The sequence below is a fragment of the Sus scrofa genome, chromosome 17, assembly GCF_000003025.6.
Source record: "Sus scrofa isolate TJ Tabasco breed Duroc chromosome 17, Sscrofa11.1, whole genome shotgun sequence".
Lineage (NCBI taxonomy): Eukaryota > Metazoa > Chordata > Mammalia > Artiodactyla > Suidae > Sus > Sus scrofa.
In genome coordinates, this window is record NC_010459.5 from 2581632 (window position 1) to 2605214 (window position 23583).

General features: G+C 34.6%; 1 protein-coding gene and 1 non-coding gene across 6 annotated transcripts in view; one reads left to right on the forward strand and one right to left on the reverse strand.

The window, feature by feature from the left end:
* The window catches only part of SGCZ (sarcoglycan zeta), a 1021521-nt gene that overhangs the window by 553539 nt on the left and 444399 nt on the right, over nt 1–23583 (reverse strand).
* Nucleotides 8982–9053, forward strand: TRNAE-UUC. Its single transcript has one exon. It is a non-coding gene; the product is annotated as a tRNA-Glu (tRNA).

Below are 23583 nucleotides of genomic sequence, written 5' to 3' on the forward strand. Positions count from 1 at the left end.
TGTGAGCTTATAGGATGTCAATACAATGATTTTTAAAACTGCCTGTTTTGGACAAAAGTATTCGAAAAATGTATTCCTCCTAGGGAGATAAATGGCACCTTTAAAACAGAAATAAGTTCATGACTTGTAAGGGCTTGGGTTCGTTACCACTCATCTGCTCAGCTGGGTGCTCTTGAGCAGTGTACAAACTATACAACTGAATGAGCTAGCCCTGAGAATATTTTTATTATCTGATTATTCATTTGTTTCATTACTTAGCACACGTTTTTTGTTTTTGCGTTTTATAAATATTTTAAACTCAGACTCAACATGTCTTCCTACAAACTGCAGAAACAATATTTAAAACATAACCTTATTTTTACTTTTGTAAAGGGAAAGAGTCACTGGTTTCTCCATTGTGTTGCTGACAGAGCATGTATAGAATGGCCATCCCAAATTATGACCTGGTTCTTTAAAAATAAGCCAATTAGGAGACTCACCAGCACAGCGAGGATATAAAACACTTTCTCCTCAAGACTAGGACATCTCGGTGATAATGTATTCATTTACTAAATTACTGTGTAAGCCCCTTAGTTGCTCATTTTTACTAAAAAGTAATTAACTAAGCACAATATAAGAATTCCAAACTTATTAGGAAACGTTCTTTGGAATTTAAACAAGTTAGCTATGATTAGAAGTAATGAAATCTCTAAGAGTACCAGATTTAATTGCAAAAGTTGTTCACGTAAGATGCCTAATAATTTGTATTAGAAATGTGGAGGAATTTAAATAAATGTCCAAATGTATTAAAGTCAGGCTTAATATAAAATTCCAAAAGCATCAACATTGCACTGACTTATATTTTCAAATATTTCGATCTCTTGGTTGAACTAAAATATTGCAGTGTTACACAATATCACTACTGTTGTAATTTGTGAAGAGGTCACAGACAAAAGTAGAAGTGAAATAATTATGAACTTAGAGAGAACAGTAAATTATTGAGATAGAACAACTTAAAATGTGAAAAAAGCTGGGATAAAGCAGACTGATTGACACTTTACATGTGGACTCTAAAGGCAAATGAGCAAGCATAATTTTTTTATTGTTAACATTATAAAGAACTGTAGCCATTTATGATCAATAACATACTTTGAGAAGAAAATTGATCAGGAAAAAAAGAGAGAGAAGAAAAATCCGACAACTGAAAAATAGTAAAAAAAAAAAAAAAAAGTTCTTAACAGACAGTAAAGTATCATCAGAAATATTCATTCCTTACATTCAACATACGATATGATGTGTGTCAATTTGTTATACTCACTAACACGTTATGTGTAATCTGGCGGGTTCTTCGGGGAAAAACACTTTTAATTGGTGCATCTAGTTTATTTTGAAATACTATTACTATGGTATAAATAAAACAAGTGAAATTTTCTTTACTACTTGCTGAGGTTGTAAAAGTTTGAAAAATTTGTGAAAGTTAAAAAAGGAAATAGTGCAACACTGCGGTTGAAGTGCAATATTCATTTCAAGCTCATAATTACTTTGAGCCAAAGATTTAATAACATGATTTATTCTTATACAACATAAACAGATATTAAAAACTAAGTGTATCTCCAAAAAGCAATAGAGTTTGTATTCTTTGCAATAAATAAAATGTCTTATATCCAGAAAGATTTTCTACCATGTTTTTCTATTAAACCATTCTATTTGTCTTGGCTAATAATTTCATTTTCTCACGGTGCGCACATGATTTTTTTTTATTTTATTTTATTTTATTTTATTTTTATTTTTATTTTTTATTTTTTTTGGCTTTTTGCTATTTCTTTGGGCCGCTCCCGCGGCATATGGAGGTTCCCGGCTAGGGGTCTAATCGGAGCTGTAGCCGCCAGCCTATGCCAGAGCCACAGCAACGCTGGATCCGAGCCGCGTCTGCAACCTACACCACAGCTCACGGCAACGCCGGATCCTTAACCCACTGAGCAAGGGCAGGGACCGAACCCGCAACTTCATGGTTCCTAGTCGGATTCGTTAACCTCTGCACCACAACGGGAACTCCTTTTTTTATTTTATAGTGTACCTCAATATGCACATAATTTAAAAGAATTCAAGTGACAATATCTAGAATAAAATTGTGATTAAAAATATATAAAGCACTAAAATCAAGGAAACGAATCCGGAAACAGAAGTGAAACACTAAGAAAAAGATAAAGAAAAAATCAAGTCATAGGACCTATATATTTAAGGACAGTTGAATTTCAAATGGAATTGAACTTCCTAGCAGACAAAAATAGTCAGTTTCATAATCCTCACTGTCAGAAATTGGAAACTCACTAAGAATGCAGAGGATTTTACAAGCGCTAAATTTTAAAATTAAATCAATGTGAAGTTTTACATTAAAGAAGTGAGAGATAGACACAAGTGGCAAATGCCCTTAGTGATATTTCTTTATCAAATACAGTGGTTTAATGTGGCCAGACTTGTAGCTTCCTGCTACAAAGCCACGGATATAAATAAAGCTGTTACTTTTCAAGGTGCTACTGTAAGATGCTCTTAGCTTGCAGCCTTCTAGCCTGGTGTGGCCTAAGGATAATATCTGAGCGTGTATATTTATTTTTAAAAATTCATATGCTTCAGCCAGTTTCTTTAAAAAAAAACTTTAAAAAGGAAAAGAACACTTCTCTTGTTCTTTATATTCAATAATTCTGGAAAGCAAATTGTTTGAAAACTTAAAAGCTCAAAACATTGAGCTTTTGGTTGAGGATAAATATATAAGAACAGAAATTAAATCAACATATATGGTTTGGTCCTTCTCCAAATGTTCCCAGAAAACTCCTCTCAGCAGTGTGTGCTGAAAACTTCTGGAAAATACACACACAAACAAATAATTGTCTTTTAATTCATGGATTAATTTCTTTATTCAAGAAGAGTAAAGTAACTCCTTAGAGGCCAGAAAGAACAGGAAAGAGCTTAACTAAGAACGGACTGCAATTTGTAAATTAGCAAAGGTACCCGTTTACCCATCTATGTTTTACAGGCTTGATATAAAAAACTGCAACAAAAACTAGGGCTTTAAGCATGGAGAAGGTTAGAAAGATGTCTTCTACCACCACAAAACTCAGAACTCTGTAGAAGATCATGATCAATAAGAACATAATCAGTCACGGGGGGGGGGAAGTAAAAACTCTTTCCTGATAGTTTTTGAAGATAAGCCTGATATTTCTACAACTTAGAGAAGTCCTAAGTGGCTGAGGGCGCCAGTGACAGAATTGGGGAGACGTCATTTAAGGGGGCAAGTTTGCAGTCAGTAGATAAATATGTTTTGGAGATCTAATGAACAGCATAGTGATTACAGTCAACAATGTTGTATTACAGACATCAAAGCTGCTAAGGGACCAGATCTTAACTCTCCTCAATACAAAAAATAAATGGCAATTATGTGACATGATAAAGATATAAGCTACCTCTACTGTAGTAATCATAGTCCAATAAATAAAGGTACCAAATCATCGTGTGTCCACCACAGACTTACACAATATTATATGCAATTATATCTCAACTGAAAAAAGACCTAGGCAAAAAATTTAGATTAATGTCACCTTGTTTTGGTAGTGTCCAGGGATTTTTTTCTTTCTCTTAAAACTTTGTTTAATGACTCTCAAAATTCTCTGACAGATCTTTGATCAAGTTGTTTCCATTAAAAAGTCCTGATTTTAAAAACTCCTAACTTAAAATTTCAACACAGAAAACAAATGCTCTGTAAAACATTCTCCTTTTCTTCTGAAGTTTCCAAGATGCTTTGTTTTCATTAACCAGTCTTTTACTACTAAACTTAAATGGCCAATTGAGAAAAACACTTCTGAGAGCATTCTTCAACAAATGATTAAGGCTGGGATGGCAGGAATTGGGGATAACATTTATTTAGCCTTCTGAGCTTTCTGGACAGACTTGGTGACTTTACCAGCTCCAGCTGCTCTCTTGTTCACTATTTTGATTGACACCCCAGAGGAGGATAGTCAGAGAAGCTCTCAATACACATGGGCTTGCTAGGAACCATTCTGTAAGTTTACACTTTAAAACTGGCCTCAAACTATTTTTATTAAAAAAAAAAAATCTATTAGAGAAGAGTTCACAATTGAAAAAAATCACAAAATATATCAGAAAACACATCATCATCAGTGGAGCTGTCATAAATACAAAAAAAAAGGTATAAAGATATCACTATATGCTATTAAGGTATTCAACTCAACAGAAAGGATAATAATTCCAAAGTTGATGGCACCCAATTACTGACTTCAAAAGCCAAACTGATAAAGCTATAGAAGAAAGTCATTTATCTCCATCACTGTACTGTTCTAACATTTTTCTTAGTAATTTATATGTTAGGCAAATAAAAAATCAAGACAGATATGTGAGATTTGAATAGGATAGATAGATAGACAAACTGTATCTGCATGAAACAACTACAAAATTGACAACCTAATGGTAATAAAGTAACTCACAACAAATGCTTTAAAAATCATTATGATGGATATTACCTGTTTTATATATAATCAGAAAGCAGTATCAGAGAATAATGAAAAGATAATTCTAATATATTTATCAACCCTTTACAAATACTAAGGAAAATACAACCTAATAAAACATGAGAGGCAGATAAAGTGGTACCAGAAAGAAATTTCTTTTTCCTTTTTCTTAGGGCTGAACCCACAGCATATGGAGATTCCCAGGCTAGGGGTAGGATCAGAGCTACAGCTGCTGGCCTATACCACAGCCAAAGCAATGCGGGATCCAGGCTGCATCTACAACCTACACCAGAGCTCACAGCAATGCTGGATCCTCAATCCACTGAGTGAGGCCAGGGATCAAATCCACATACTCATGGATGCTAGCTAGGCTCATTAACTGCTGAGCCACGATGGGAATTCCTAGAAAGAAATTTATAATCTTGTGTTATAAAAATAGGAGGAATTAAATAATTGAACTAAGTATCAAACTTTAGAACATAATAAAATAGAAGGCACATAGAAGTTAAAAGGAAAATAAAATATAGTTACTAATAGAAATGAGTGAAATAGAAAACCAAGTGAGACCAGAAAGAGAAAAAAAGAGCCAACAATTTTTTGAACAATCTGACAGAAAAAAATTATACATTAGAAAAATTCCTTTCAATTTATATATCTTTAAAACAGTCAAATGTTACATTTAAAATGATTTTTTATAGTAAATTGACTACTGATGCTATTAGGACTTAATGTCTTCCAAAACTGAATATACAATTAAAAGTACTTTGCAGGACTCTCAAAAGTGAGTTTGTAAAAACAACGCTGAGCAGTTATGCTGCAAGCCACACGGGAAGTCCAAGCAATCTACAGATTCAATGCAATCCCTATCAAATCACCCATGATTTTTTTCACAGAAGTAGAACAAACAATCCAAAAATTTATTTGGAACTGCAAAAGACCCAGAATTGTCAAAGCAATCCTGAGGAACAAAAACCAAGAAGGAGGCATAACTCTCCCAGACTTCAGAAATATTACAAAGCCACAGTCATCAAGACAGTGTGGTACTGGTACCAAAACAGACAGACAGACCAATGGAACAGAATAGGGAACCCAGAAATAAACCCAGACACCTATGGTCAATTAATCTTTGACAAAGGAGGCAAGAACATAAAATGGGAAAAAGACAGTCTTTTCAGCAAGTACTGCTGGGAAACCTGAACAGTTGCATGTAAATCACTGAAATTAGAACACACCCTCACGCACATAACATGGCTTAAAAGACTTAAATATAAGACAAGACACCATCAAACTCCTGGAAGAGAACATAGGCAAAACATTCTCTGACATCAACCTTACAAATGTTTTCTCAGGTCAGTCTCCCAAAGCAACAGAAATAAAAGCAAAAATAAACCAATGGGACCACTCAAACGGACAAGCTTTTGCACAGCAAAGGAAACCAAAAAGAAAACAAAAAGAAACCTACAGAATGAGAGAAAATAGTTTCAAATGATGCAACTGACAAGACCTTAATCTTTAGAATATACAAGCAATTTATACAACTCAACAGCAAAAAAGCCAATTAACCAACAGAAAAATGCACAAAAGACCTGAATAGAGATTTCTTCCAGGAAGATATACAGATGGCCAACAAACACATGAAGAAATGCTCAACATCTCTGATTATTAGAGAGATGCAAATCAAAACTACCATGAGATACCACCTCACAGCAGTCAGAATGGCCATCATTAATAAATCCACAAATAACAAGTGCTAGAGGGGGTGTGGAGAAAAGGGAACCCTCCTGCACTGTTAGTAGGAATGTAAGCTGGTACAACCACTATGGAGAACAGTACAGTATGGAGATACCTTAGAAAAGTATACATAGAACTACCTTATGACCCAGGAATCCCACCCTTGGGCATATATCCACACAAAACTTTCCTTAAAAAAGACACATGCACCTGCATGTTCACTGCAGCTCTATTCACAATAGCCAAGACATGGAAACAACCCAAATGTCCATCAACAGATGTTTGGATTCGGAAGATGTGGTATACATACACAATGGAATACTACTCAGCCATAAAAAAGAACAAAATAATGCCATTTGCAGCAACATGGATGGAAGTAGAGACTCTCATCCTGAGTGAAGCAAGTCAGAAACAGAAAGATAAATACCATATGATATCACTTATATCTGCAATCTAATGTACAGTCCAAATGAATCTTTCCACAGAAAATAAAAATGATGGATTTGGAGAATAGTCTTGTGGTTGCCAAGGGGGAGCAGGAGGGAGTGGGATGGATTGGGAGCTTGGGGTTAATAGATGTGGACTATTGCCTTTGGAATGTATTAGCAATGAGATCCTGCCATGTAGCACTGGGAACTATGTCTAGTAACTTATGATGGTGCATGATAATGTGAGAAAAAGAATGTATACATGTATGTATGACTGGGTCACCATGCTGTAAAGTAGAAAGAAAAATAATGTATTGGGGAAATTAAAAAAAATTAACCATAAAAAATAAAATAAAAGAGAGATGAAAAAGAATTTTAAAAAAGTGAGTTCGGTTTTTCATATTGGAATTAAAATTTAAATTGTAATTATCATTTATACATGCCATGGGGAACTAAACCATTAATTTTTTTGTTTTTATACTCAAATATCCTATGCCTGTTATCAAAAAATTAAAACCAAACCACCTCATATTTCTTTCTTCACACTTTTTTGTAGCTGGTCATTATAGATAGGAAAAATAACTAAAATATTGTTAACTGACTGCAAGTTTTTGAATACACAGGTTATTTGGGAAAATGTAGCTTTATATCTTTATTGTTTTACCTTTAATTCCATCTACTTTTTGGCACTCTGTATACCAAGAGGGGTAGATTTTATTACCATTCTATTCTGTTTTGCTTCTGTATTCACATTTAATGTTTGTTGTTTTTTTTTTTTCTCAAGAGCAAAAGAGTTTGTTTGTTTGTTTTTTTATTATTGTATTCAATTGTTATTTCCCCATACATTTTTTTTCTACTATACAGCATGGTGGCCTAGTCACACATACATATATCATTCTTCTTTCTCACATTATATTTTATTTTTATCAGCTTTTTAAAATTAAAATATAGTTGACATAATGTTGTGCCACTTTCTGCTGTACAGCAGTGACTCACTCAAACATATCTATACAATCTTTTTTTAAATATAATTTTCTATCATGGTCTATCCCAGGAGATTGTATATGGTTCCCTTTGCTATACATAGGACCTTATTGTCTATCCATTCTAATTTTAACAGTTTGCATCTATTAATCCAAAACTCCCAGTCTATCCCACACCACCCCCTTGGCAAACACAAGTCTGTTCTCCATGTCTGTGAATCTGTTAAATTTTTTATAAAGCCTAATCTCTGCAATACTATATTACTTGAAAAATGTCCATCTTATGTAAGCACAGTCACATTTCACATTATCAATAATGTGTGAAAATGTTTCATCAATCATGGATTGATAAAGGACAAAAAGGAGTGAATGTTGAAGAGGGAAATCCACCTAGAAGCTACATTTTGGATAGTGATAAATCAACTCCTCTTCAATGAATTTCATAGTTTACAAGGTTACATTGTAACACAGTATAGAGAGAATTGTAATTACTCCATTTTATTTTGTATCACTCAGGAGAAATTGTATAGTTTAACCTAATAGACTTTGATAACCCAATATTCAATCCCATCAATAATTGCTGATACTTGTTAATAATTAATAAATGTATGATTTCTTTCCTATATTAAAGAACAATAGCTCAAAGATATAAAAGCCATGTGCTGTCTTTATTTTCCAGGACTGATTATTAATTTTTTAGAGAAAGATACAGGTTTACTTAAATTGACACTAAGGTCTAGACAGTTTATATCTTCCAAAGGAAGTCAGTGTTACAAAATATTTTTGCATCTCAAGGAACTGAAGAGAGTAGCCAGAAAGGGACTTTTCCATGTGGTAAAATGCAACTCCAGGAGAGGGGGATTTTGCCTGTGGTCCCTAGAGAGGAGAATCTGATCTTCGGGCTTACTTCAGTGGGTGCAATCTGTGCTGAGCACAGGACCACTTGCTCAGGAGGACTTCAATTTCATTTAAAGTTTTATTAAGGCAGTTGTGATATTCTTAACAGCTTTTAAAAGGGCTTCAATTTTTCATTTTGCACTAAGCCCCACAAATTAGAGAGCTAGTCATGACTGGATTTGAAGTCTGATCATAATTCTACAATTCTGTGAAAAAGGAGGTGAATGAGAAAGTGAATGATGTGATGATGGAGTTATAGAGGTATATTAGTGCAATGGTGGTAATGGCAGTCATTTTCACAGAAAAAAAAATAACGGCATACAAACCAGCTTCTATAGGTTTAAGAAAATAACAGGTGATTCTACTTTGAATAGAGCATGTTTTCAAAGGAGCTTGAGTGCAACTGTGAAGACACATTGTTGAAAGTATGAATTAGGGAGTCCCTGGTGGTCTAGTGGTTAGGATTCAGTGCTTTCACCACTGTGGCCCAGGTTCAATCCCTGATCTGGGAACTGAAATCTCACATCGAGTCACTCACCCTGTGGCCAATAAATAAATAGATAAGTAAATAAGTAAAACAAATATAACTATTAATCTTCTCAGTCAACGAACATGATTTTTTTTTCTTGGCTGTACCTGGGGCATATAGAAGTTCTCAGGCCAGGGATCAAACCCATGCTGCCACAGAGACAACACCAGGTCCTCAATCTTCTGTTCCACAGCATGAACTCCAAAAAAGATGAATTCTTAATCTCTATTAAAACAAGGCATAGAACTAGAAAATTGAAGCCAGATGTTCATTTACTTTGAATATATTAAATAATTTAGAATTAAAAAGGTTTAAATCATAAAAAAGTATTTATTTAATATATGTATTATATTAGGTAGTTTTTATGCATGCATAAAACAGTGGTCTAAATATGCATACACATATATATGAAATATGTGTATGTCATACATATGCAGCTGAATGTATATCATGCAACAAAAGTATTCAGTAAAATGGATTTCCAAAATTATATTAACAAAATTTTAGTGTTTCCTTACTTTCTCTTTTAAAAAAGGTTTTAATTGCCTTTACAGCAACACAAAGGTCACTGAAGCATATGATAGATAACTGCCATAATGGACTGATGTTTAAGAAAAATGAATAGCCTAGTGCAAAGAATATTTTATTCACATCCGTAGTGCTAAAGAACAATTGATTAAGGTCTATGAAAATCTAAAAATAACTAAATATCAACTAAATAATGACATAAAATGAGAGACTGATAAAAATGTACTTTATTGTTAGTAATCATTCTAAGGCTAAATGAGTGAATGGCAAAAGCTTTCCAGTATTTGACCCTAAATATTTTCTTCTGTTCTATGCTACATTAGATATAAGGGATTGGAAACAGTAAATATATTTACTCTATTTTCCATTTCTATTATACAATCTTTCAAATATAAAAATTCAGAGAGATGTACAACAAAAGCCATGTATAAAAAACTTAATGAAGGCTAATAATTTTTTGCGTTTACAAAAGATATTTTTATGGAGGTTCCCAGGCTGGGGGTCGAATCCAGGGCCGTGGCGGTGTGGGATCCAAGCTGCGTCTGTGGCCTGCACCACAGCTGGCGGCGGCGCTGGATCCTTGGCCCGCTGGGCAGGGCCGGGGATCAGGCCCTCGGCCTCAGGTTCCTGGTCGGATTCGTTGGCCCCTGGGCCACGATGGGAACTCCTAGCCTAGCCTACCTTAAACATGTTCAGAATGCTTACATTAGCTTACAGTTGAGCAAATCATCTGACACAAAGCTTGTTTTATAATAAATGTTGGATACCTTGAGATTTATTGAATACTATACTGGAAGAAGAAAAAAGACTGGTCAAAATGGTCCTGATTGCATGGCCGACTGAGAGCTGTGGCCCTTCTGCCCTGCCCAGCATCACAAGAGAGTATCATACTGTACATTGCTAGCCTGGGAAAAGAACCAAATTTAAAGTATGTTTCCTGAATGCGTATTGCTTTCACACTATCATAAAAATCGAAAATCTTAAGTCAAACCATTGTAAGTTGGGGACCATTGCTACCATGTTTTGTTTATCCATTCTGTTAGAGGACACTTGGGTTATTTTTATCTTTAGGCTGGGATGAAACATTGTTGCTGCTGCTGTAAACATTGTTGTACAAGTATCTGACACCCTGTTTGCAATTCTTTCTGGGTATATACCATGGGTCACATGGTAATTCTTTTGTTTAACACTTTGAGTAAGCTGTGGGGTTAAATTTTATAATATTTCATTTGGCTTTTAGTATCTCTTCATTAATGTTTCTTGAGCATTAGAAAATTTTTTTGCTTAAAAAAAGATATTTTTAATAAAATAAAGCATTAGCTAGAACTAAAATCCACATTTTACACTTCAAAAAATCACATTTGCCTTATGTCTGAGAGGCAACCACTATTCTGAATTTAGTCTGCATCTTTTAATTCAATGTTCACACATAATATATAAATTCAGAGTGAAGATGAAATAAGGACTAAGAATTTATTTCCATCTATATAACATGATTGAAAGAATTAAAACTAAATGACATAACTTGACAAAAAGAAAAGTGAATCCAAAAGAAATACAAACAGAGGCATGGTGGGGTACAAAATTTGGTATAAAAATGTGAATACCAATTTAATGTACATTTTTCTCATTTCAATATTAATAGCATCTATTTCTATATTAAGATAGGACTAAAATTCTAGACAATAATTCCAAGGGAAATAGAGAAAAGGGTTTCTATTTGCAATGTAATTATTAATTGCCCCTAAAACAGTAATAGGATTTTTGCATGAAATAAACTACTTCAGATATCAATAATTAAAAATATGATAAGGAGTTCCCGTTGTAGCTCTGCAGGTTACGAACTCAACTAGTATACATGAAGATGTGGGTTTGACCACTGGCCTCACTCAGAGAGCCGTGAGCTGTAGGTCGCAGACACACCTCGCATCCCACATTGCTGAGGGTTTGGCGCAAGCTGACAGCTGCAGCTCTGATTCAACCCCTAGCCTGAGAACTTCCATATGCCACGTCTATGGCCATAAAAAAAAAGCATTAAAAACAAAACAAACAAAAAGATAAAAGTATGTTTTTTATATATACTTGTGCCACATGGTAAAGAAGAAAAATTGGTGATTATATAAACTAATAAATAACAAAGAAAATATTAGACTTGAAAACTTGCAGGATTCATTTAAACATAAAGGAAAAATCTGATGAACTGACTTCACCAAAATTAAAATTTGTTTTTCATCAGAAGTTATCATTAAGACTAAGTACTCAAGTCACAGCCTGTGAGGAAATATTTAAAGGCATTTATTTGGCAAATGACTTTTAAGCAGAATATATACAGAACTCAGACATGAAAAATTAAAAAAAAAAAGATATATGACTCATAATAAATTAGAAAACTAGCTGAGCAGACATATAAATGGTAAATAACCACACTGAAAAAATGCTCAAGATCTTTACTCATCAGGGTTATAAATATTAAAACCATCATTATATTCCATTTAACTACTCCTTAGAAGAGCAAAGATTAAGAACTTAACACAATACCAAATACTGGATAAGATTTGTAAAAACTGGAGTTCCTGTCGTGGCGCAGTGGTTAACAAATCCGACTAGGAACCATGAGGTTGCGGGTTTGGTCCCTGCCCTTGCTCGGTGGGTTAAGGATCCGGTGTTGCCGTGAGCTGTGGTGTAGATTGCAGACGCGGCTCGGATCCTGCGTTGCTGTGGTTCTGGCGTAGGCTGGTGGCTATAGCTCCGATTAGACCCCTAGCCTGGGAACCTCCATATTCCGCGGGAGCGGCCCAAGAAATAGCAAAAAAAAAAAAAAAAAAAAAAAAAAAGATTTGTAAAAACTGAAACTATTATTCATTGCTGCTGTGAATTTGAATGGCACAAATACATTGGAAAATTTTTTGGCAGTGTCTTATAAAATTATACATACATCTTCCTAAAGAGACAATAAAGCTCCAAAAATATAAATGCTCATCAGGAAACAATATACAGAAAGAAGGTGAATTACAGTGATAAGCAGCATTCCTCAGAGGAGAAACTATATTGTAAATTCCCAAGTAGCAGAACATGCTTCAAATTTGGGCTGTGACAATTTTTAGCAAAAATTTTGTTCATCACTTATTGCATCTCCATTATTTAGGATTTATGTCTGTCTCAGGACCAATAAACACATCTCAGGTCAAAAGATATTTGTTGATTTAGAACTGAATAGATGTTAAAAACAATTAACCATTAAATTTTCAAATTAACAAAATAGATAAACATGATGTTCCTCCTGTTCAATTCAATGACACTTGTTAACAAATGGAATTGCATTAATCATTTTTGTTACCACATCATCTTCTCTCCTCTCACTTTGCTCTGTTTGGATGACTCTATCTTCTCCAGCATTCCATTTTAGTGCACATATGACATATTTTGTAAATATATGTATTTCCATTTTCTTTCATTTCTGGGCCAATCTCTTATTAAATTCTACTTCTCACAAATCAATAAAAAATTTTAAAAACTAAAATGCCAGTTCAGTCTGAGTTCTGTTTTTATTGCAACATGGTCCCTCGACCAGATTGTCTCCTGGACCTTTCTCCCCATCTAAAAGATCTCTAATTCATTATCATGTTAATAACTTTAAATATCTATTGTATCAAAAGGCAAGATTCTTCCATCCTTGATAACATTAATGTGAACATTAATGTGATAACATTAAGTGATAACAGAGTCCAGGTCTTTTCTTCCTTGCTTTCTCATTCTCTGTAACTTCCTCTACACAGCCCCAAGCCCATCCTTGCCCACAGCCCTCACTCTAATTAAGGAAAGTTGAGATGTTGCCAACCCTGCTGAGAACAGTATTATCTGAGTGTGGACTGACTCCCTGATTCTATCCCTTCTCAGCTCTAACTTCATTACCCCACTGATTTTTTTCTCAGTACAACATCTAAGAAAAAAAAAAAAACAGATCAAAATGGAAAGCTGATGCTATACGGAAGAGAAAAGAGCAGTGCGGAAAACAGTTCAAAATGGCTTAATTTCTCTAAGCCCTCTGCATAATCAGGAAGCTGATGAAGCTCAGTCAGACCCAAAACTATGAAAATTTGCATGCTAAGCCTCTCCCCTAATCCTCCCCTCCCCCCCGCAACTCACCAGAGGAGTAGTCAGAAAAGCAGAGGAGCAAACAATTGTGATTTAAAAGTAGATGGCTGGACTTCATTGTTATTTACTGATAGAATGATTCTAGCAAGTAACTTAATCTCTTTATACATATCTCTTCCTCCCATAATGGGGAAAACCACCCTTGCAAGTTTGAGACAAGACAAACAAAATACTTTGTGTAAGTCTTTATAAACTAAAGCTCACTGTAAACTGTAATTGTCTTTTATTATAGTTCGGGCACAAGAAACCAAGCACCACATTTTTCCTTATACTGGCAGTATAATTAATGGTCTAGCAATGATGTCTTGGATATCATGCTCTAAAAAACATTTTAGAAATCTTATCTACAGGTAAGATTTTATGTATTGTTCATAGGTTTACAATTTTAAACACATATGAACAATGTATTTCTGATGATTTGATGTCTGCTGCCTTCCTGGGCCTGGAGAAATGCCTCTTGCAAAGCCAGGTAATTCCTAAAGATAGTAAACAACTCATCTGTGAGCTTGCCTTTATATACAAATCAGTCAATCAGGAGCCTATTCCCCCAACAGATCCTTTGTCTGGATCTCACAAGGTTCACACTCTGGGCCACTATCCACCTGTCCTAGTCACTGAGAAGACAGCAATCAGCCAGCTGGTGATGGTGATGATCCTTACAGCCCAGAGTCTGCCCAAATTACTCCAACTTCAAAGCCTAAATCTGCTTAGATGCTTCCCTTGCCACTCCTCCCCACGAAAACCACAGTAAAGGCTCTTGTCACTGTTTTCCCCTTACTCCTTTCCTCATGACTGACCCTGGTGCTTCCCTATGTAGCCCTGAGTGGCATGCTGTGCTTCCCTGTTTCTAAGAATCTCTGAAGATAAAAGCTTCTTTCATGACCCTGTATGCATATTTTACCACACCTGTTTTCAAACAAATCCTGGGTAGCTGTAAGATAAAATAATATGCTAAAATTAATTTTAAATGAATGATTATCCTCTTGGAACATTTATGTCAAATATTTTCTTGTTTTACAAAATTTTAAGTTTTAAAATAGGCAACATTGGTCACTTCTTTTGTCATTCCAACTTGTTTAAAAAACCATCTCAGGTGAATTTATACAAATGCAGATATGCTTACATGAGGGAAGCTTGGAAAATTTAAATAATAATCATAACTTTAAAACACATCTGCAAGAAGCCACAGACCATGGTTCTAATTTTAACTCAGTTGTGAAAACCTTATATAAAATAGAATGAATGAAAAGCAATTTCAAGGCTTTGGAATCACATTTGTTAACCATATACCCACAAACCTCCTATTTTTCTCCTCCTCTGACTAGACACTTGTCTGAATAGTGAATCAAAGCAGAGAATAAACCTACATTGAAAAGATTTTTTTTTACCCTCTTTTATCTTTAGTCTGTAAATCAGTTAATGGAGAAACTGAACTAGTTTTCTAAACCATTGTGTTTAGCATTTATGTACCTTGACATAATAACAAGCAGCAATCATGGACACTGTTACAGATCAAGAAGCAGCAATCATGGACGCTTTTACAGATCAAGAACTCAGAGGAGAGTGTCACAGGGCCCGACATAAATTTATGAAATAAAACAGCAAATGTCGAAATGCATTGTGACTGCAGTAGATGCCTTTAAAAAACGGTATGATAAGGTTATATTGTGCTATCAAGATTGAATTCCTGGAGTTCCCGTCGTTGCGCAGTGGTTAACGAATCCGACTAGGAACCATGAGGTTGCGGGTTCGGTCCTTGCCCTTGCTCAGTGGGTTGAGGATCCGGCGCTGCCATGAGCTGTGGTGTAGGTTGCAGATGCGGCTCGGATCCCGAGTTGCTGTGGCTCTGGGTAGGCCGGTGGCTACAGCTTCGATTCGACCCCTAGCCTGGGAACCTCCATATGCTGCGGGAGCGGCCCAAAGAAATAGCAAAAAGACAAAAAAAAAAAAAAAAAAAAAAAAAAAAAAGATTGACTTCCTAAGAATGTGAGTTTAGGCCAAAAATGATAGGGACAGAAGACAGGAACAAACCACTAAATAATAAATGTTAAGAAACATCCAACAACAAGAAGAGCATTTGAATCTCAAAATTAAAACAGAGTACAAAGAAATGCTCTAATAAGAGATTATATACGCATTTGTCCAGAAACTTTTACACTAAAGTGCACCTTTTTCTATCTTCCAAGAGGCATACTGAGGATCAGACAGACCAGGGAATTCAGTATTGTTGTCATAGTCCATGAGTATTTACCCAACATTCTTTTCCTAAATGCCTCAGACAGCAATAGAATATTGAAGGGATAGTATAATCACATTCACTTACATTATCAGTGTATGTAAAGAGATAATTCAAATGTGCTGTTTCTGTATCACCATCTTCACCATCACCCTCCTCGACAACATAAATATCCTAGAATATACAGTATTTTCTATGAAAAACTATTATTCTATTTGGTATCCCACTTAAAACCCACTTAAAACCCAGTATTTTCTCATCATTTGTTGTTATAAACACATTTATATGTATTTCACCATGATTTAAAAATATACAAAAAATTCAATAATTACACAAAATGTGATAAAACTACTTTTATCTTATTCAACTTGGTATAGGAATGGGAGTTCTGGCCCATCAAATACTGAGTAATGTGTATACATTAAACAGAGTATAAACTTCAGAAAAGACTATAACAAGTCTACTGTATCCAAACAAGCATTAGGCATAGGCGCTGTAATGAGTAGGGATACAAACTTTCTACTCTAAAGAAGATCACAAAAAGATTTGAGAAGAAATGAAGGGAAACATTGATTTTTGATGCTTTCCCAGAAGTACAACCAGTGCTTAGCACAGTGCCTGCCACGAAGTAGATGATCCAAAATTTTTCTGAATTACTGAGTGATGTTAATGTAAATATATCCGTGCAACATATCTTAGAAGCACAAATGATGGAAATGTTCACTTTCTGTTCTTAAAGAGGCTGGACTAGTTGACGACAATCAATCGATGAAGGAATTGATCAGGGTAGAGACAGTAAGAATGATTAAAGCCATCCAAACCTGAGTAAGAATTATAAGCAAAAGCACCAAGGCGTGCATCAAAGTCCATTATAAATTTTAGAACTTTTGATAAATATGGAGGACCAGAAAGACTGAAGGCAGGCTGAGATTTGAAACAGTCCATCTCAGTATACGATGTCTTTTCTCCAATTATGCCTTCATCTATATATCTTCAGATCATAGGCCCTAATTGTAAGTATCTTTACCTAAGATGTTTTCAAATGATCTTCCCTTGTTTGAACCCACCTCATGCCAAAATGTGAAAATATGGGCCATATATTGTAGAAGTTCAAGTAAACCACTGCTTATCTCTCTGGCTTTGAGATCTCATAAATCTGAGTCAATAGAGTGCAAATACATGTAACTGGATCATAACTATCTCTAAGAGATATAAATTATCTTTAAATATCCCCTGTTACATTTTTGTTAGTTAGTTGCTGTATTCTATGATATATTAAAGTAACTTGCCTCAAAATATGCCAAAAGCAGAGTAGCTATAAAAGCAAAATGAATGAATAGTATTTTGGTATTTTTTCTTTGAAGGCAGATTTCTCAGAGTGCCACACTGCTGTTCAGAAAAGGTAGAGAGTAATGGTAGCTTAATAAAGTTAATCCCAGAAGTTCTAACAAAACTCCAAACTTCAGAATTAGAGAGAGTCAATTGGAAGCAAGCTAACTGTGACCTCTTTTGATAAAGCCTATTAACATGTACATTTTCCATTATCATTGAGAATCCAAGTTTCCTAACTCTAGCAGCTGCTAACATCCACTTTGTGCTCATTGATTAAGTTACTGTATTAATTTTCTAGGGCTGTTATCACAAATTAGTATAGATTGGGTGGTTTAAACAACAGAAATTTATTTTCTGCAGGCCAAAAGTCCAAGATTAAAATCAAGGGAGAGATGGTTTCTCCATAGGTCTCTCTCCTTGGGTAGTAAATATCCATCTTGCTATGATTTTACATGGTCTTCCCTCTGAATCTGTGTCCAGATCTCTTCTTATAAGGACATTGGTCATACTGGATTAGGGCCTATGCTAATGACCCTATTTTAACTTAATTACTCTTTAAAAACCTATCTCCAAATTCAGTCATATTCTGAGGTATGGTAGGTTAGGAGTCTAACATATGATGTTCAGGGAGGCAAAAGTTAATCCATAAAAGATTGAATCATTCATAAACATGGTTTTATTTGATCTTAAAAATGAACTTGTGAGAAAATAGTTTTAAATACATTTTAAAGATGAGGAAATTAAGCAAAGAAGTGGTTAATAATTAGCCCAAGTAGGTTTGCACAGGTAGTAAGTGAAGAAATTCTCCCATAGAAATCCTGACATTCTCACTATAATATCCATGCTATTCACAACCACCCAATATTCACATCGAGATTAGTTCACCTTCCCGATGAAACCTCTTCTGCATGAATTTCATCAGAAACCCTCCTTTACATCTCAAAAATCTCTCTGCATCTCCAGCATTATTCTGTCTTCTATCTAAGGTGGAAAGATTTTACCTTTGTGCTCCAAATTCCCTTTTATACAGTTTCAATATCTTTTCACCAGATTTCATGATTTCCTTTTACCTCACAGTGTATGACTGAAAATACCCTCAAAGGTTTCCTTTCCCAATCCATTTACTATCAAATACTTCCTAAAAATAAGTGATGTCAGCTATTCAGCTACTCAACTAAACCCAACTGAAAGAATGTGTTTCTCTTCCTTCACCAGTGAAACTCAGGTCATTTAACTGACAACATTTTTCTCAGCCAGTCCTTGTTGGGAGCAGTGTACCTAATTCATAAAATTTCCTCTGCACATATCACTCAGATACACCACTCTCTCTTTTCCTCTGACAATTCTCATAGTTTGCAAAGAGTTTACATGACTTGCTATAAAGCCCATTTGGATTTAATAGACTGAGAATATTTTGTTCATTAAGCTTCCTTCCTTCAGTGGAGAGCCAAAATGGAGAGAAATGACGATATCCCAAGGAGGCACAATGGCAACAAAAGCTATTTGTTAAAATGCTTTCTAAAAAGGTAACCTAATATTTATGCTTTTTTTTTTTTTCCTAAAGTGAGTCTAATGAAATGAAATGAAATTGGGTATAGGGGACAGATAAATGTTAGGTTGGACTGAACTGTTTTGACTAATACATATATATATATATATATATATATATATATATATACACACACACACACACATACATATACATATAGTAATATATATATAATATTATAATATATAGGTTGGACTGAATTGTTTTGACTAATATATATTATATTATGTGTATAATATATCATATAGGCTGGACATACATATATATTTTATATATATAGGTTGGACTGAATTGTTTTGACTAATATATATATATTAGTATATTAGTATACTAATACTACACATATATATATATACACATATATATATACACACAGACACATATATATATACACACATATGCATAAGATACTCCACCAGGCAGGGTCTAGTAGTTGTGAATATCTACAGCTATTATAACCACAAACATTGGTGGCTAAAGGGTTGACAAGGGACCTTGGAGAATACGCATGTATTGCGAGGGCCTTAAATGTGTTCGCTATGGATTGTAGAATGCATCCCTTCTTTATCTGTTTCCCTGAAAAATCTTCCATAACTCTGTTGGTCACTATGGTTTTTTGTATTTAATTTCTAAGGTGGGGTATAGGATGTAAGAGCGGTAATGATAAGAGCTTAGCCAATATCCAGTTTAGTTTAGCATTTTTGAAGAAAGTTATACAGTGAGAAAGAATAATGAACACTTAGAAACAAATTATTTCTAGTATATTTTCCAATGATTAAATTATTAATTGCACTTATTTATATTCAGTAAGTTTGTCTACATAGGAAAATAAAATTGGAGTCAATTCTCTAAACATTTGATATGATTTAAAAGCACCTTTAGATTATGCACACACACAAACACACACACACACACACACACACACACACACACAGGTGGGAAGATTAATTTCTAGATTACCATTTAGGAAAACAGAGATTATGTATTTCTACTTCTCCCTGTTGGTGAACTCAAAATTATGCAACAGCTAGATACTATACACCACAGAATTCTAAAACTAAATTATTTATTCTCTAAAGCTGACCAGTCATGTTCATTTTTCATATAAATTCTTTTTCTCATGTATGTTTTCCTTTTAGAAAACTGCTCCAATTCTGTACCGCTGTGCATATAATACGTAACAAAATCTTCAAAGATGATAGTGATGACATTACTTATAATTAATCTCCTGACTAAAAAAATCTCAATATTAAAAAAAAGAAGAGGAAAGGGTACTCTTGGATAGTATGCATATTCCAGGGGGAACCCATAAGTGCTACTGCAATTTCATATGTAATTTTATTACACTTTATTACATTTATAACTGTATAGATTACATTTATTCATTTATTACATTTAATTTTATTTTCATATTTAATTTTATTATAACATAACATTTTTTTACCTGGGAAAAGGGAAGGCATACCTAAGTTCACAGATAATAAGCAGCATCTGCATATGCAAATGGTCTCCCTGGCTCCTTTCCAAGCATACTCTTAGGCCCCATTGCAAAGAAAATTCTTTTTAAATCCTTTGTCAGGGAGGTTAAAACTGGCATTTGAAGAAAAAAAATTGGAGATCATATACTAAGGCAGATAAGGGATTACAGCTATTGGGCATTTCACAACTTCTGGAAGGTTATTTTCAGCCTTCCGTCTAGAGTCACTATCTCCTAGAAGACGTAAAAGCATTCCAAATCAAAGGTTTGGGTATATTAAAATGCTTACCTTTTAACCAAGATAGTTGGAATTCTTCAAATTGCTAATTCAAGACAAAGATCCTTAAGCGACTTAAGTTTGATTTTGCACTAAACAATGTCAGGTTTACTAACAAACACAGATCAGTGGGTAGGTATGTGGTTTTTTTCCCTCCCCTTCCCTTTATAACTTCACCCTTGGGGCCCAAGTTTGACTTCACGGACTACCAATGGAGCTAAGAAATTGCTTTCCTTTTTAATGGTTCCCTGTGGATGGCTCATAAACAGACATTTGGTAAGTTGGCGAAATATTGTACTATGAATGTCCACTAATGATGTCCTATTGTTTTTAAATCCCCTTCTCAGTGTGGAGCTGCACTAATTGAGAGCTGACATAGGCACTCCTCTGGTTCCTGAGGTGCTACACACTTAATACTCGTCAACTCTGTGCTTTCTCAGTTGTTTTGGGGTTACTGGAGCGCTGACCTCATTCTTTGGATGGTATCAGGGAACAAAATTACATATTTTATTTGAACATTATCATTGCGCCTTTTTCCCTGAGTTATCTGGAGTCTTTCTCAAAACACTTTTTTAAAGAAAAAATCATCTTAGCAAAAGTAACAAGTAGATATGAGGGTATGTACTGAGTCAGGGAGCCATTAACTTCCAGAATATATATGCTTCTTTCACCAGTAATCTTCAGATGACATAGATAACGTGGAATAAAGTATGAAAACTTTTAATACTGCAACATACACCACCAATCAGTAAAATCTGTCAAAAAAAAAATGATGGCACCTTTAACTATGTACTTATTTTGCCTTAAAATATTTGAATTCTAAAACATATGAGAAAAAAAAAAAAGTTTTCCAGATAACTTATGTTAACCAGCTAAATGGAAATTAAAACCCAGTTCTATACAAATCTAAAGTATGTGTCTACAACTGTTAAACAGCTCTGTTTTCTTGCTTTCCAGGGAGAAGTGACGTACTTTATTTGTGTCCTAACTATCTTTCGACTCACACTGTATTTTGAGAAATAACCAGTGTTACACAACCAGCATGTACTAAAAAGAAGCCCATCCCTTGGACCACATTAATCAGGAAAATATCAACTGACCTAACTGTAAGTTTGTGCATTTATGGTTGATCCTTACAAGGGAAGCTTTAAAAGCCCCTCACATACATTGTTCCATTCTAGCCTACCTGTCTTCTAAGTATGTGATACTGAAACCCGAGCAGGCCCCTATGGGACTCAAGGGCACAAAAGCCTTTCTGTGTCCCCCATTTCTTGTCCTTAGGAAATGGGCCTCTTTCAGCCACCATGACCTTTTCTGAGTCTCTAGGGACAGGTTCAGATAGTTGCTGATCAGGGAAGGAAGGGGATGCAAAAACAAGGGGGGACGGTCAAGAAATAATAGTCCAGCCTTGGGGCAGGAGCCTGCGTCCCTCTCAAGGAATACACATAATAATATAAGAGCGTACACATCTAAGAGAAAAGTTATATTCCTTATGCTTCTTTTGGAAATGAATACTTTAAAACTGAACAGCTTAGAGCCCTCCTTGTCCTTCTCCCTAGCTTAATTGCACCCTGAACACAAACAACAGTAAGCTAAAGATTAGGCACCCTGAGCATAAATGCCTTTGGGTTAAAGATTATCAGCACATGATGTTTTTCAGGAACGTTCCTAGTTTGTTCTAATCTCTGATCAATGTGCCCTTTGTTGCAAATACTGTTATTCTGGGCAATAACCTAGAAAACCACCTTTATGATCACACTGAGACCTCCAACTCCAGCTTTGAAGACTAGGAGTCCCCCAACAAAGAAGAATGGATGGTTTGTCCCAATCCTGATTTCCATCTGAAAACCTGTTTTTTTCTCCTTTTTACTATAAAACTCCTTGCAATTCTTCCCAATGGGGGCACAGTCTTTAGGGCATTAGCCTGCTGTGACCCTCCTTTGCCTGGCAAAGTAATAAAGCTATTTTTTTTTCTCCTTTACCCAAAACTCGGCCTCTGTGTTTCAATTTGGCACTAACCAACAGAGGCCAAATTTCAGCAACAATACTATAATAAGTTTATATTTTGTAACGGATAAGCATTTACAATTCTTCAAAAATTTTAAGTGTTTTTAGCTTCTTCCTATAGCATTCTAATAAACATTTACGTTAAAAACATTAGTATGCTGTTATTTCAAAGATCTGTTAAATATATCATCTGAGAAAATTATATTAGCTTAAATAAATGCTTTTTATATATGTTGCCAGAATCGGGTGGCAATAAACCATACTAAAGCCATTTATGAGAAGATAGAAAATATAGACACTTTCCAAAATTGCTTTTCCAAAAGCATGTCTGAAAGGAAAATTAAATGTAGTCTTTGAACAACACAAATCATTAAATAAAATCAAAGCACTGCAAAAGATATACAAAGATTCAATTATATTGGTAAAGCTTAATTAAATGATCTCAGAAGTAGAATAATATCAATATTAACTTCTCTTTTTTAACAACTTGATTTTTTAAAATATTTTTGTTAGCTGTTTCCACTCTTATATACACTTAGTTCCAAACAGATAAATATTCCCATCTGCTTAGTCTTACATACATAGAATACAAAAGCATAACATGTTTATTGATCTCTGATTGCAATGGTATTAAAATGATAACTGGAGTACTGCATTTAGAGGGAAGAACTAGATTTAACTTTATAAATATTCATATATTCTAGAGAAGAAAGATGTGCCTAAAGTTTATACAGCACACTAACAATTTAAACATGCAATTCAAATATACCATCTGTAACTGTTCTGATGATCCATCTGTGGGAATATTTAAATACTGATAGCAGAGGTGAACAATCACAATAAATCTCTTGAATTAAAATACACAAGCACGTGTGCATATGAGCACACACACACAAACACATAAATACACACACACCAGTACCTGGCATTAGCTTTGCAAAATTACCCAACT